This window comes from Pelecanus crispus, chromosome 1 (assembly GCF_030463565.1).
Source record: "Pelecanus crispus isolate bPelCri1 chromosome 1, bPelCri1.pri, whole genome shotgun sequence".
Taxonomy (NCBI): Eukaryota; Metazoa; Chordata; class Aves; order Pelecaniformes; family Pelecanidae; genus Pelecanus; species Pelecanus crispus.
The window spans coordinates 169,215,824-169,230,606 of NC_134643.1; the positions used below are offsets into that span (position 1 = coordinate 169,215,824).

Sequence of the window (14,783 nt, forward strand, 5' to 3'; positions counted from 1 at the left end):
TCACCGAAACAAATGCTCTATGTATTTGTTTAACTATGGTTTTTTTTTGCTTGAGTGACAATTTTGTGTATAACTGTGGTACAAAGGATACAGCAGGACTATTTCTGGAGGGTGTAGTTGGAGGAACCATTGCTAAGGGCTGCAGTGGATTGGGCATCTACACATTGGCAAGCTATCATTTTTCTCAGGTAAGAGGGACAGAATAAAAACATTTTACATGCTTTTATGTTGTATTTGTAAGATCAGTATGAATGAAGAACTATCAAACTTTCTGCAGCTGATATATAAATGAAAACGGGAATACTTTCTAAAATATTGTAATGGACTAGGTTTTACTCACAGGGAAAGGAAACCAAGCATGTGAACCGAACAGCAGCAGAAAGGAAACATTTTCCTCTGATTTCTACAACCTGTTGTCAAACTAATCTCTGACTAATCTCAGCCTCACTGTACTGTATGTACAATGTGTACATACACACAAACCTTTCTGGCTGAAGAGCATTCAAGAACAGCTTCATGTAGCAATTTTCTTTTTGAGAGACGGCAACCACATCATATGTAAAGATCACACTTGTAACAGAAAACTTAACTGTAGGATTACTACCAGTGCTTCCAGAAAAGTAGGGAAACTTAGTAGGTAAGCAATAAAAAAGGTGTTGATCATACTCAATGTCTATTTACACAGGCATCTAAAGTGAGTGCTGGCTTGCAAGAGTAAGTAGTAAGAACATATTACATTATTTTAAAACAGTCTTAAGATGGTAATTTTTTGTTCACATATGAGGGGGCATTGCTAATGTGAAACAGTAAGAGGCACTGGCTAGCAGTTATCTCACCTCTACTTTCTAAACCCCTGTAAGCTTTAACCAAAACCCTAGGCTGAAGACAGGTTTCTTTCACAGTAATCTCAGTGGTGTCAGTCTCATATCTCTGGAGAAGAGACCTTTATGCCACCACATAAAGGTGGCTTCAGCTGTGTTTTCCCACCAAAACATGAAACACTTTGGGGAGTACAGGTGGTTATCCACCCAGGCAGCAGGGTGGAAGAAAGACAATGTTGACTCAAATGTTGAGTCAGCTTCTCTCATGCATTTCTACATTCCACCCACATGTTCAGGAAGACAAAAAACTCTTAGGGAAAGATTCCTAGGGATATTTTATTTTTTTGTGATGGTAAGAAATATGCAGTTTGAACCCTGAAGTCCTGGTGACTCACATATATGAGCACAGCACCACAGCAAATAGGCAGCCTAAGTGCTCATTCACAACTATCCCGAGAGACAATCAACTCTACAGCAAAAAAATTACCTAAGTATAAGGACCTTTATTTAGGAGACACCAGGCCATCTGTTCTTGTGAGTTATAAATTAAAAAGTGACAACAAAAGTGAATCAGTTGATTTCTACTGATAAGATTTCCGAGGATCAGAAATATCTTTAACTTGCCTTGGCCTGATTGTTGTTTTCTACTGTTGCTGAATGGCACACTTGCCATGACACGTTCTTTCTTCTCAGGTTTCACGCTGGGACGAACCTCTCCCCTCTGACTTTCTTCCTTCCTTCCTTCACATCATCTGGAGAATAGGCCACCTCTTTCACGGTTTTACACATTCAAGATTGTACAGCAATTTGGTTTGCTGACTTTATTTTATTTATGCAGCATTTTTCCATTAAAATGTTGCCCTCAATTACATAAAAGATGCCCATACTTCACCTGTCAGGTGCCAGTCTCTCAACAGATGCCATCTTGCCCTGTCACTAATGATGATTATACCAGAGGTCATTGTTGGAAGCTTACTGTCATTTCACTGACACAATAGAGAGTGCTCATAAAAGCTCTTCGTTTATGCATTATGAATTTCCTCCTAATCTCACCAGTAATTCTACTGTACATTTGTATAAGGAAAGCATCAATAAATTTGTTGACTACAAAGCTAATTTCTCATCACCAGCAGGGATTTCAGCCTGTGTATGCTCTAGTGACAGTGCATTTTTGCAGAATGTGATATTTCACCCCTGCGATTCAGCAGGTGGCCTCATTTTCGTTCTAATCATACAGTATCAGTATCTATTCAATTTTTATCCTGAATCATATCTATTCAGGCTCTTGTCCTTATCTGACCTTGATAAACTGATTGCATTTGTGAAGCTTACAATTTACTCTTTAGACTCTTTTTCAGATGAGTTATTGGTTGAGCAGTTGGATATACTTGGTTAATCTTCCTGTGCCTTTGGGCAAGAAATCATCTCTGCTGAAAGCTGCTGTGATGAAACTTAGAAAATGTTCTGCTGTACCGGGGGAGGGAGAAAAGGTGGGGGGTGGGGGATCTTTCAATGTCCTACTATTCATTTTTATTCTGTGGCATTGTTATATCTTCCAAAGAATTTAGACTGTATTGTTCCCTTCTGAATAGCAGCTTATAGGAATATATATGGTAGGTTCTTTACAAGATTTTTCTGTCCCCAGGGGAAGGAGACTGCAACTTGCTGCTCATAATATTTATTCAAGTTACTGCTGAAAAAAGTTCTCTGAGTTGCAACACTAGATGATAAAAAATAATACTCAACTATGCTAACAACTAAATTCCACACTTGACATAATAAATTATTATTTCTTATCTCTGTTTAGATTTAGATTTCTCTTGTTAAATCTACAGAAAATGTTGGCACTAGATTTTCACTGAACATTGTTATTAATAGTTTTTATAAGTCTGAGAAGAATAGGAAGAGGGTTGAAAATGCCAAACCTTGTGGCAGCTTCCCACCAAAATGGTAATAGATGCCAATGATAAATTGGCACAGGACAAAATCCAGATATCCTGGGAAACCATACTGTGACCATACTGTGCCTCCACTCAGACACTGGAGTGGTTTGATCTCTTCTACATTTTGGGAACACTTGTTTATCTTGCCAGTAAAAAGTATTGTCAGATGGTAAGTGAATCAAACTGGTTTATGTGTTTTGTCACTCAGAGCCTAAGACTCATGGATGAGGTGTTGAATGTCTCTGTAAAAACCGTCAACTGGAGTTTAAGAATAATGGACATATTTGAACATCACCCAGGACACGGACAGCTCTCACTCTGGGGCTACATAGGTAGGTCTGTAAATTTCTGGTTGACCAGACAAAGTGAGCTTGTTACTGTTTCACTGGGCATCTGGGAAAAAGAACGCAAATAATTTGTATTCACATCTTAGAGCACTGCGGGAAAAAAGCCTGCATCACCACCAACTAAGACAACAATGAAAAAGAACCACTCTAACAAACAGCTCTTTCAGCAGTCTCCTGCTTCAGAATTAATGTGGAAATAGGATTTGTAACAGCAGAGCAGAGTAGGTCCTGCTAACCTGCAATCCCTTCTTCAGCAGAAGGAAGTATCTTCACAGGATGCTTTCTGTTGTTAGTTTGAAAATAAAAACCAACCTCTTAGATATGAAGCTCTGTAACACAGGGAGTATTATTTGCTAGCAGAGAGACAGAGCTGACTAATGAATGCAGGAAGGCAGGACTATCTTCAAAATAGCCTCTTACAAATATTGAAATAAAAGAGCTAAGAAGAGAAAGAAATAGGCAATCAGCAAACAGAGGGCAGTGTCGTACCTCTGCCATGCTGCAAGGCTTGGTCTGCTACACTGGGTAAAAAATGTAGTAAGAAGGTGGTATTTGGGATGAGGGAGTGATTCCTGCCATCCACAAGGATAAATGTTTCAGGGAAGAAACCCCAGCTCTTCCAGTATCACCAGTATCTTATAACTAATTATTTTGTGTAAATAGTACATAATCATAATTTTAATTATATATACACATGTGTTACGATTAATACTGCTTTAGGGAAAAAAAGCCCTACACTGCAACTGACAAATGCAAGAATTCCAACTGCAAGTTGATCTTTAGGAGGTAACAGCCTGATGCCTCCTCTGCGGGGAAGCTCTTTGAGTTTCAGGCACTGTGGTTATTACCATTATTTCAGAAGCACATCACTGCTATTTACAAGCAACTGCAGATCTTGGCCTCCATTGTGTCAGGTGTTGCACTATTAGCGCTTGACTTTCACCAGTGATTACCCTAAAGAAGGCTGACACGGCTGGGCTCGCAGCACTACCAGAAAATGGAGAAAGATGTAGAAGGTAAACAGAGTGGCAACTGAAGAGGAAAGAAGGGCCAGGTTTCAAGAGGAAAGGATCATTGCACAGGTTAGCTGTGTGAAAGCCAGCAAGTTACATTAGTTTGTTTCTCAAGAGTATCTGATTTGTGGCAAATCAAGTGATTATATGTGTTAATATTTATTATGATTTTCCCTAGATTGTTATGAAAAAACAAATATCTCTTTAATTTTTTTTAAATAGAATATACATGTTTTTTCCTCTGAAATTCTAAACATGTCACTGCATTGGGCCACAGCTGATTTTCCTGAAAATATTTTCAAGGAAGTTTTTGATTAATATTTAGTTGAGGATTCATCTAATTAATTTAGAAGAATGTATTAATGCCTGCAAATATTTTAAGTCAATAAACTTGAAGACTGCTTTAAGACGACTGGTTACCTGCTTATACACAAGTGGTAGCACTTCTTTTCATTGGGCATAACTATGACCTTGCTAACAAATGTATTTGATAAACTGACGATTGCTGGGGAAAACCAGCAGGACAACAGTAAGACAAATTATCGGTTTTGTCATTTGGGAAAATACAGTGAACATTTTCCAACCTGACGCTTAAAGATAAAAATTAAAAAAATAAAACCCACTCCTTTTGTTTCTAAGCTTTCCTGTAAAATACTAGAAAAATACCCAAAGTACCTTGCCTATCCATACAGCCAGCTTTTCCTTCATCAGTTTTGCTCTGCTGCTCAACAACTTTACAGCCAAGCACAGTAAAGAAACATGAAGGAAAAGCATGGAGATCTCAGTTAGCATGAAAGCAAGATGAAAAATGAAGCACTACAACAGCCAAAATAGATAACAAGAAGGTCTGTTGAATGTCTGGCTTTCTGCTTGCCAAAGAAGTGGAAGCCTTAATTATGATTCATGGAGTCATTAATTCTTTTTAGGCATGAAAGTTAATGGAATAATGATTTTTAATCGCTGTGGGATGATTCCTGATGTGCCTAAACAAAAATAGTACTGATGATGTATAATGCATAAAGAACATTTCAAGAAAAGGAGCCTCACCGAAATGAAAGGATATGTAAGGACTAAATGTTCACAGAATGCCTTTAACAGTTTCATTTCAGGGCATGGGCACTCAGGAGCCCAGTCTCCCAGAACCACAACCAAAGTGCAGCTCAAAGTGAATGGCCACTTTTGCTTCTGCCTGCTTTATGTGAAAATCACAACAATTTGCACCAATTCTTTTGACACATTTTTCCTTGGTAGCTGCCTGAAATGTGGCGATTGTTGCAGGGGTTTCTGTGGTGGAGACGAAAACCACGTCATTAGGAGTGGCCTCTGCTTAGCTGCAGGCTGCCTTGGAATAAAAGCGCACCAGTGGCAACTTACTGACGAAGTTCAGCTAGATTGATTCCTTCCAGCAGTCATCTTGTGTTCTTTCTGTTCTCATTCAGTTAAAGTCATTGTAGCTAATTAAAAAAACATGTTGGTTTTATTTGGATGTAAGACATAACATTTTCCAAAATGAGATATGATTAAAACATATAAGACAGCTATGAAGATTTGTACAGAACAGCTCTACAGCTTGCTTGTATTTCCTTGCATTGTAAAACATAAATCTAAGCTGAGTCCTCTTCTAGCTTATTTTTTATTCTTGTCTATGTATGTGGCCTGTGGAGCTTGTGATATATATCACTTTGTACTGTAGTTTTAATTCCATTCTCCCCTACCTCTGTCCTCTCCCTCCAACCCCTTTTTGATTTGCTTTATGGATCAAAACAGGCTGCTTGACACAGTAATATTTGACTGCTGTTTCTAGAGTTGATTAAGCATTTATCTATTTATTTCCCTTGAGGACCATCGCTCCTCATTTCTGATGTCTCCAGTGCAGGTGCCTGTACCTGGACTAGTCAAGAGGAAGTCCAAGGCACCTCTGCAACTTTGTATGTTTTCCCACTTGAACCACCTACTTCAGGATGAGACAGATGGCATAGGGGAAGAGGAGAAAGGATTTGCAAGGCTTCATTACGGACCTCCCTGCACTCGGTACTGACACAGAATCAGTGCAAGCTGCACAGGGGCAAGCATGACATGCTGGGATCAGCTCACACCAAGGCTTGGCCAGCACAAGCAGATCTGGAGCCTCAGAGAGGGTCTTCAGCAAGGTGTTTGAAAACAGTAGTATCGATATTACAGAGAAAACTTCCTTGATTGCTTCAGGCGCAGTTTTAAAGTGGGCAGTAGTCAGAGGCACAAAAAAATAATGCCAGTTCTTAAGCTCAGTTCATTTTCACATGAAATGCCATAGGCATTCTCTGCCTCTTGGTATCAAGTTATGAGGACTCTTTAAAATTGCCATTGTGACTCTAGAGAAATCCCACTAACAGCATCTGCCTTGTATTGCACTAGGTTCTCTGTTACTGATGTGCAAAGGTGCTCAGGATGCTCAGTTACTCCTGATTTTGCAGGCAAGCTGCAGACCCTCGCCTTTTCTGTAAACTAAGTACTTATGTTAAAGTTTAAAGGAGATAATGCATAAAAAGTATGATTTAATCACAATGTACTGTTGGTTTATTTACAGTGGCCTGAAGATAATCACTGACCAACAATCGTTGAACTACTTAATTTCCAGAGCACTTCTAAATAAAGCCTGTTAGCTCAGTTACACATCCCCTCAACTAATATAATGACAATTTTGAAATCCAGCTACTTTAACTATCTCATGTAGAACAAACTGTGCCAAAAATATAGCTGACAGCTATAAAATATTGCCCAGAGAACTGAAGATGCAGCTGTTACGTCACTAAGGGTATTATTACTCATCTGAGATAACTTTTTCGATTTTTATTTTATTTTTAATATTTCCAAGGATGGAGATTCCACAGCCTCCCAAGGCAACCTGTTTTAGTGCCTCACCTCCCTCATGGGGAAAAAAAAATCTTAATGTCTAATTAAAATTTCCAATATTGCAACTGAGGTTTGTTGCCTCTTGTTCTACTGTGCACCTTTAAGAAGAGTTTGGCTCCCTCCTGCAGCCACCCATTGGGTATTTGTAGACAGCAATAGGATCCCTGCAAAGCCCTCTCTTCTCAAGATTGAACAAACACTGTTGTCTCAGCCTCTCCTTCTACATCATATCAACAAACATAGAACATCATATCAACAAACACAGCTGGGTGAAATAGGCAAATAAAAAAGTTAATAAAATATTTAGTTATTGTTATGCACTCATGGATTAAAAAGTGATCAGCTGGAAAACTAGTCCTCCTTGTATGCCCAATACAGAGAATATATGAGCATGAGCATTTTCAGAATCAAATTTGTCTCCTAAGTGAAATACATTTCAATTTTTAATGGTGAAAAAGAAGAAAAAGTTCAAAAATAAGTAGAAATTCTTTGCTGTCTACTAATTTTCTAGACCAAATAGTACTTGTACATCCAGTCATTTCTACTCATAGGTTTTGCTTTATTTGAGGATAAATTGCAATAATAATAATAATAATAATAATAATAATAATAATAATATCTAAATTTTTTTAATTAGCACTTTGAAACAATTGTGGGTAGTTTAAAGGCACCATAACTATTTTATTTTTATCTCCTTGGTCTAGCCACTGACCATATCAGTGCTGGCCTGAAAGGGAGGAAATGAAAGGTGGTTGTTATTTTTTTTTCCAGCCAGAGCAACCTGTCAGGTGGTACGTGACCTTTACTGGACACATATAAGTCAGCACTGACATGATCAAGGAATTCAACAGATGGATCAATGACCAGTTAGAAGCTTCCAGTATGACCAGCATATACAGGCTAGGACTAATAATGGAAAGAATTCTGGCATCCCCCCATGTGCTTCTTCAAGAGGGAAAGAGTTTGTGCTTCTCCTGGTTTTGTGTTACAATTGGCTAGGGGGTTAAATGATCTGGCTTTTATACCTCTAGCAAAAGTAGCATCCCCTCAGTAGATGTATGTCAACAAGAGAAAGGAGATAACTGATCGTCCAAACTAAACTGCAGTGCAAAGATTTCCTTTTGGGATGAAAAATATGAAAGAAAAATAAAATACAGAGATTATAGAAAATGCTATTAAGACAGAAGTATAAATGTCTGATGGACTGGGGAAGACATAGACAGAAGTCACCACAGGAAAAAACATAAATCCAGAAAGGAAAATAAATTTTGTTCAGGAAATTTAAATGGAAAATTCTAAACTAAAAATTGAAAAGCCTGTTAGGTATTGCATACTTTATTTTGTAACCCATGAGTTAAGGTTTGCAAATGAAAGCTTGCAAATAACAGCAGCCTTTGAGGAAGGGTGCTCGATCTCCACTCATACAGCAGTATTATTATTATTATTATTACTTAATCTTTGTATTGTTTTGTGATTTAGGCATGGCACTTACTACCACAAGCTTATGCAAACATTCACAAGGATAAATGGTTTCATAAACAGACTCTTACAAAAGTAATGTTATAGTTTACTGACAGCAGTTATAGAAGGCTTCCTGCTGGATTTCTCTGAAATCTGCTTCTCACTTCCGTAGATTGGATTTGTCAACCCTCCACTTCCACTGAAAGGCACATCAGTTGTTAACTTGTGATTGGAGAGTGTAATGACTTTTTAGTATGGAGACTCCTACTGATTTTGAATTACAAGATTTATATTTTTTTGGATGAGAGGATGTTAAGGATAATTCTTAAATTTTATTGTTTTTCCAAAGCAGACTAGTATCCTCTACATTTTTTCACTGTACTCTATTGTAATTAGACCTTCCAGGTCATCAAGAGAAAGCTTGTCTGTCCCTAGGCATCTGTGAAGGAAACAATCCATGCTGTTCTGTCCTCTTTCTCTCCCTGCTCTTACTGCTGCTCACTGAATATCTGAGATGCAATGACAGCACAGAAAAGATCGATCTTATTAACACCAAGAGAGGCAAACAGAATAGAAAAGCTTTCCCAAACCTTTTATTGGAGCTATGATATAGAGAATACAATGGGGAATCAGCTCCAGCCCTTGTGGAACTGCATATATAAGCACTAACAAAATAGTGTCTGCCTAAGTTAAGAAAAGTATACCTTTTCAATATTTTTTATATATATATAATGATATATATGAGATACTGAAACAAACAAAACCAGTGGTGTTTCCTTAATTGATACTATGCCTTCCTCTCAAACAAGCTCTCCTTTCCATGGGTTAATTGTCTCAGAGTGGGGCACGGCTACATCTATGCTGCTCCTGGCTCTGGAGGTAACTCAGACGAGGCCAGCTTGTGGGTCTCTGCTCCAGGCTTCATCATGTGATGCAGACTTAAGACCTGCTTTTACTCTTTCTTGCCTTACCGAAAGAGCCAATCCAGACAATTTACAGGGTAGTCACAATCCTAGACTGCATTTGCAATACATGAGAAAAGATACTTTGACTTTGACATATAGGAAATATAATCACAATTCACTTGTCTGGGAATGTGATAGACTATCCAGGCAGATACAAGAGAATGGTTAAATTATTTAGGGCGTATATTAGGTGACACTACCATGTCCGAGGTGGAAAAACAAGATTGCAACTAAAGTGATTCTGGATTCCCTGTTCTCTCATATTTCCCATGCTTGGTTTAATAAAAAGGGCATAGCCCCAGAATTTGGCAGCTCTGTGTACTGCAGAGACTCTCTGCCAACTGATTTCTTTGTTCAAGGCAAGAGAACGGAGAAAAGCAGCCGATGATGATATTTGATTCTCATTCATGTTCTATATGGCTCAGTATCTCTCACCTTTTGACCCAACTGATCCATGTCTGTTAAGAAAATCCTATAGTCAGTAATGAGGACAGCCAATTCCTTTTTCTGAAAGGTCAAGCTCAGAAACAAATCCAGCTCCTATTTTTCTAAAGTGCTAGAAAAAACCATTCCCTTCACTCTACTCTGACCCCAGGGCACATGTGATCTGGAGAGACTAACTGCAAGTTAGGACCAGTGCAAGAGACTTCCAGCATTCATGATCCAAGGGCTCTACAAATAGCCCCAAATAGGAATCCTCTAGTGTGAGCATTTAAAATTATTGAGAGAATTGCTGATTCAGTGATATCACCAGTTACGAATTTAAATGCTGCAGTTTAAAGCTGAACTTGCATCTGTATGCTTTCTTTTTTGAGGGATGTTTCTTTCTTTATGGGTAGGATAGTGTAATAGATATCTTCTGAAAATAGAAAGTAGCATATATGTTTTGCCTGCAATGGATATATATTTTCATGCCCTAGGGTACAGAGATCCAGGAAGGAAATCTGTAAATTAGCCTGCCTTGTGGTTTGCGGTACATCCTTTTGGAGTAGGGGCAGAGGGAAAAAATCTTTGCAAAAAGCAATATTAACGCAGAGGCCAAAGTCTCTGGAGGCTGCATCCTCACTTCTCCCCTAGTACACCTAGTGCCTATCATCTCATCCAGGGAGGGTTTTAGCCTCAAGTTAGGCTACAGGTATCCTACAGTATAACATTTCCAGCATTCTTAAAGATTTTGGGTCAGCTTTTTCTGTTTGCAGTCATGGTCTGACTTTCCTTTTATTACTAAGCTGGGACCAAAAGGCAAAATATTCTGAGGAAAAATATTTTTCAAAATCCGGAGATAAGAGAAGAAGTGTCAGAAGGAGAAATTTGATTCCCTTCAAGCATCTCAGTGCAGCTGAGATAGACAAGGACAGAATACAGGATTACTGTTTTGTTTCACAATACAAACCACATGATTGGATGATATCTGTTAGAACAATTTAATATTCTTTTCCCCTTAAGAAATTAATATAACCTTTGAACTTTCAGAGTCTGCATACAGACACCCTTGCATATAGCCCTGTGTAAAACTGAAACTGTTCATGTATTGGCAAATGAGCATGCTATTTTCAGCAAGGCAGCAATACGTCAGGTTAAATCTAAATCTAGGCATCTGAGAAAACAGTCTTTGGTTTGTGTCTGGAGGTATAATCTTCTAGTGCATGACCAGGTCAAAATTACTCAATTTTATTGGCTTTCCAGCTCTATATTGATCTTTTAAATAAGGATATATGAAAGTAGAGTGAATCTTTATTTATGCTGGTAATTCTTAATATAAGAGCAAAACTGATGTTGACTGAGACTAGAGACCTGTTGGAAAGTTTGTTTAAAAGCATCCTTCTGGGACTCAGAGCAAACTTTCGCTGGCCCTAAGGCACCATACATATACTGCACGCATACAAGCTATTGACTGTATTCCCAGAGATGTGCTTTCTGAACATCATTTCTTCAGAGCTGAAAAACACTGATTCACAAAAAGCTAAATTTCAGCAGTTAACTTGCTGTATGCTTTCTGAATTCTTTAATGAGGAAGAAGGTCGCACACTTGCACCCACTTCTCTGAACAGACTGCAATACTGAGTACTAAAAAATATTGGGTTCATACCAACAGTTCTGTTTTTCTGTGGTCCCTTTCCTCACTGAGGAATCAGAACTCCTTTAGACTGAAATACAAAGTAAATGGATGAAACTTGAATAATTAATGACTTGAAGCAGAAGGAGTCAGTGTTTTTACAAACCACCTGGCACTAATTTTGAATAAAAGGAATGCTAATACTTGGAGAAAAACAGACTTTCTAAGGTCCTCTAAGTGTTTCGAGCCAATGATTTGAACATCTGGCTAGGAAAGCTCATGTTTGAGCATGGGAGGATTAGGTTAAACAAACCTGTCTCTGGGGTACAGCACATTGCACACCTGAGCCACATCAAGTCTTAGGAAAGAAATTCCTGGAGAAGTTCATATGCTAATACATATAGGTAACGCTGAAAGTAAAAAATAAAACTTATTAAATCCTCATTAAAGAGGAATACGTATCGATTATTATCAGTACGTAGCTGCCTGTTACTGAGTGCAACAACAGACGACTTGCTTCTGCCACTCAGCCTTCAGCAGCCTCCTCCAGACACAAATGAATGGTCCACAAGCAGCCGTGGGAATTGGGGACACTGAGGGGATCCAGCTAATCATGTTCAGCCTACTGAAAACAACTGAGAGCAAACCCCAAGTGACAGCAAAACTACCCAGGAAACTGTAAAGCGGTAAGGAAAAAACAAGCCCCAGCAAGAAAACCTCACACTGATGAATACCTTAGTATTCATCTACCTCCATGGTTTACAGGGAAGTGAGCTGTCTAGAAAAGTTGACAAAATATACTCTTAAAGTAAAGTTTGCCTCCCTACCCTTCTCTTTTTTCCCAAGTATCTGAAAATCCATGTCTACAACTAAGTGGTGTGCTCACAAAAAGCTTATGCCTTTTGGATATACTAATTATAGGTTTTGAAGGGATTATTCTGTTCTGTATGCAGGGGCAAATATTGTTTCTCTTCACTATCGCGAGCTTTCCCTTATCGTCTTTTGTGTTCCACACAAAATTGAGCTAACAGATATTGAACAATGACAACAAAAAATCCAAGCAGAAGAGCAATTGCTCTGAAATACTTTCATTATAAATATGAAACCCAAAAGCCAAATCAACGGCAACAAGAAAACCTCTTTCCCTTCCCAAATCCATTTACAATTACTTGCTGTAGTGGTACCACGAGAATCCAAAGAGAAAAAGATATGGCCCATCCAAGCTTTACATTGAATTATTGTGTAGGGCAAAAAAAATCATAACTACTGCCTCATGATTTGAAAATAATTCAAATCAATCCTGTGGAATAGGGCCTTAAGGTTACAGATGTAAATTGCTTGCAATAAACCTAATACATCTCTCCCAGACTTTTTATTGTAGATATTGCTGATTGATTTGCTGTATTAAAGTGCAGCAGAGATTGTTGTGACATGAATTGATACTAACTGGTGAATAACATGTATATAAATGTGTCATAACCCGTTTAAATCGATGTTAACCTTTCCCTCTTAGTTAGATCTGGAGATCTCCAAACACATTTTTTTTAAATGCAATGTGCAAAATGAATATCCTAATTTATTTAATGTCATTTTAATGGTTTCAATTTACTTTTTTTCTTAAACAAATGTCAAGTTCAGCTGAAGATAATAAGTCTTGGCTATTGTTGTAAGTACACCTTTTGTGCTCAAAGTTACTAACAAAATGTTAATCAAGCTTATTTCCTGCCCGGTGCTATTAGCTATCGCTTCAAAGAAGAGCTCCTAAGATTTAAAGACAGTTTTTGAACAGTCAGGACCTCCCTGTGGCACTAGAAATTAAACTCACTTTTTCTTCTCCCTTTTCTGATTGCTTATTCCATCAGGAGTAATTTACTCTAATTAGAGGTTGTGTGTTCTGAAACAGTAACCATTTTCTCCAGGACAAGTTAAATGATATTGTGTTGCTAGTTGCTATGCCCCTATCAACTTCATAAGCAAACTTTAAACTTGAATAAATTAAACTTAGAAACACAGCATTTGTCAGACTGGATCAGACAACTGGTCTATCACAGTGCCCTGCCTGCCACCGGCAATGATCAAACCCTTCATGCTCTTGAGCAAGACAAAATATGCTTAGTGTACCCCAGGCAATATTCTTCACAGGGGAGAGAAAATTCCTTCCTGACCTCTGTAGGTGGTAGATTATCTCCCTGGAGCCTAAGACTTTATTATGACTTTGCCTTCACTTCTTTAACTAGAGAGGTAGTGGATATCAAGTCAGGATTACTTAAATGTAAAACCACACATGTGCTCTTTATTCAACTTGATTCTTCTTTCCCGCTGTGGAAACAAGTGTTGCGAAGTGGCTCATGCATAAATGCTTGATTTCACAGGAATCAAAACTACTCATATCAATGAGTGCAGGATCTGAGGACAGTCTGGGGCAAACTGTCACTGTGTGTCCTAGTCTTCCCAGCCAAGTTTACCAAAGGGTTTCTTGTTCTTTCAGCAGTGTAACACCCCCACCTCCCACCCAATAATACAAATAAGATTGATTTTTCCCCCCTCATTCTCCATAGCTCTGACTGCTTTTATTATGTGAAGGGTTTTTTGTGGGGTTTTTTTGTTTGGTTTTTTTTGTTTGTTTGTTTTTTAAAGCTATATAATAGCTCCTCATTAGACTAGGACATTCCTGGGTGATACTATTTATTTTACATCCATCTTTGTGAGACAGCTGTTTCAGTCACAGCAACATTTGCCTTAAAGTTATAGGATCAAAGATATAAGGCATAATGAAGCACGAGAGTAACATTATTTGGTTCACAATGTCACCATTATGACTTTATCGCTTTCTGGCTTTTTTTATTTTCTTATTTGAGAAGATCCTCTGTGGGTTGTTTTTTAGCTAAACTGTCACAAACAGCACAAATAATGTCAAACAGAAAACTCCCACAAGAAAACTTTTTCTTTAGAAGAGCCATTCTCTCCATCCTCCTCTCACGACTTCTCATCTTTCAGATTAAAAAAAAAAAAAAAATCAGTTTCAGTTATTTTTACCCATGAGCATTATACTCAGCTTGGTTGAATTTCATAGGCATCATGCTGCTCAGGGACAGAGGTGCCTACATCTGTATAGCTTTGTTTTTTAATTGCCCAGTCATGTTAATTAAGTAAAACAACTTACAGCACTGTTATTAATAAACATCTGACTCATTGCCTACTTTCTTATCCAGATCATTAGCCTGTATGTTACATAGTACTGACCTCAGCTACATCATTGATTTTTCTCCAAGATGAAGATTCAAA

At 38.1% G+C, this 14,783-nt stretch overlaps 1 protein-coding gene across 1 annotated transcript in view; it reads right to left on the minus strand.

Annotated features, from left to right (window-relative positions):
* Positions 1-14,783, minus strand: part of GPC6 (glypican 6) — a 790,528-nt gene that overhangs the window by 287,069 nt on the left and 488,676 nt on the right. The window lies entirely within an intron of this gene.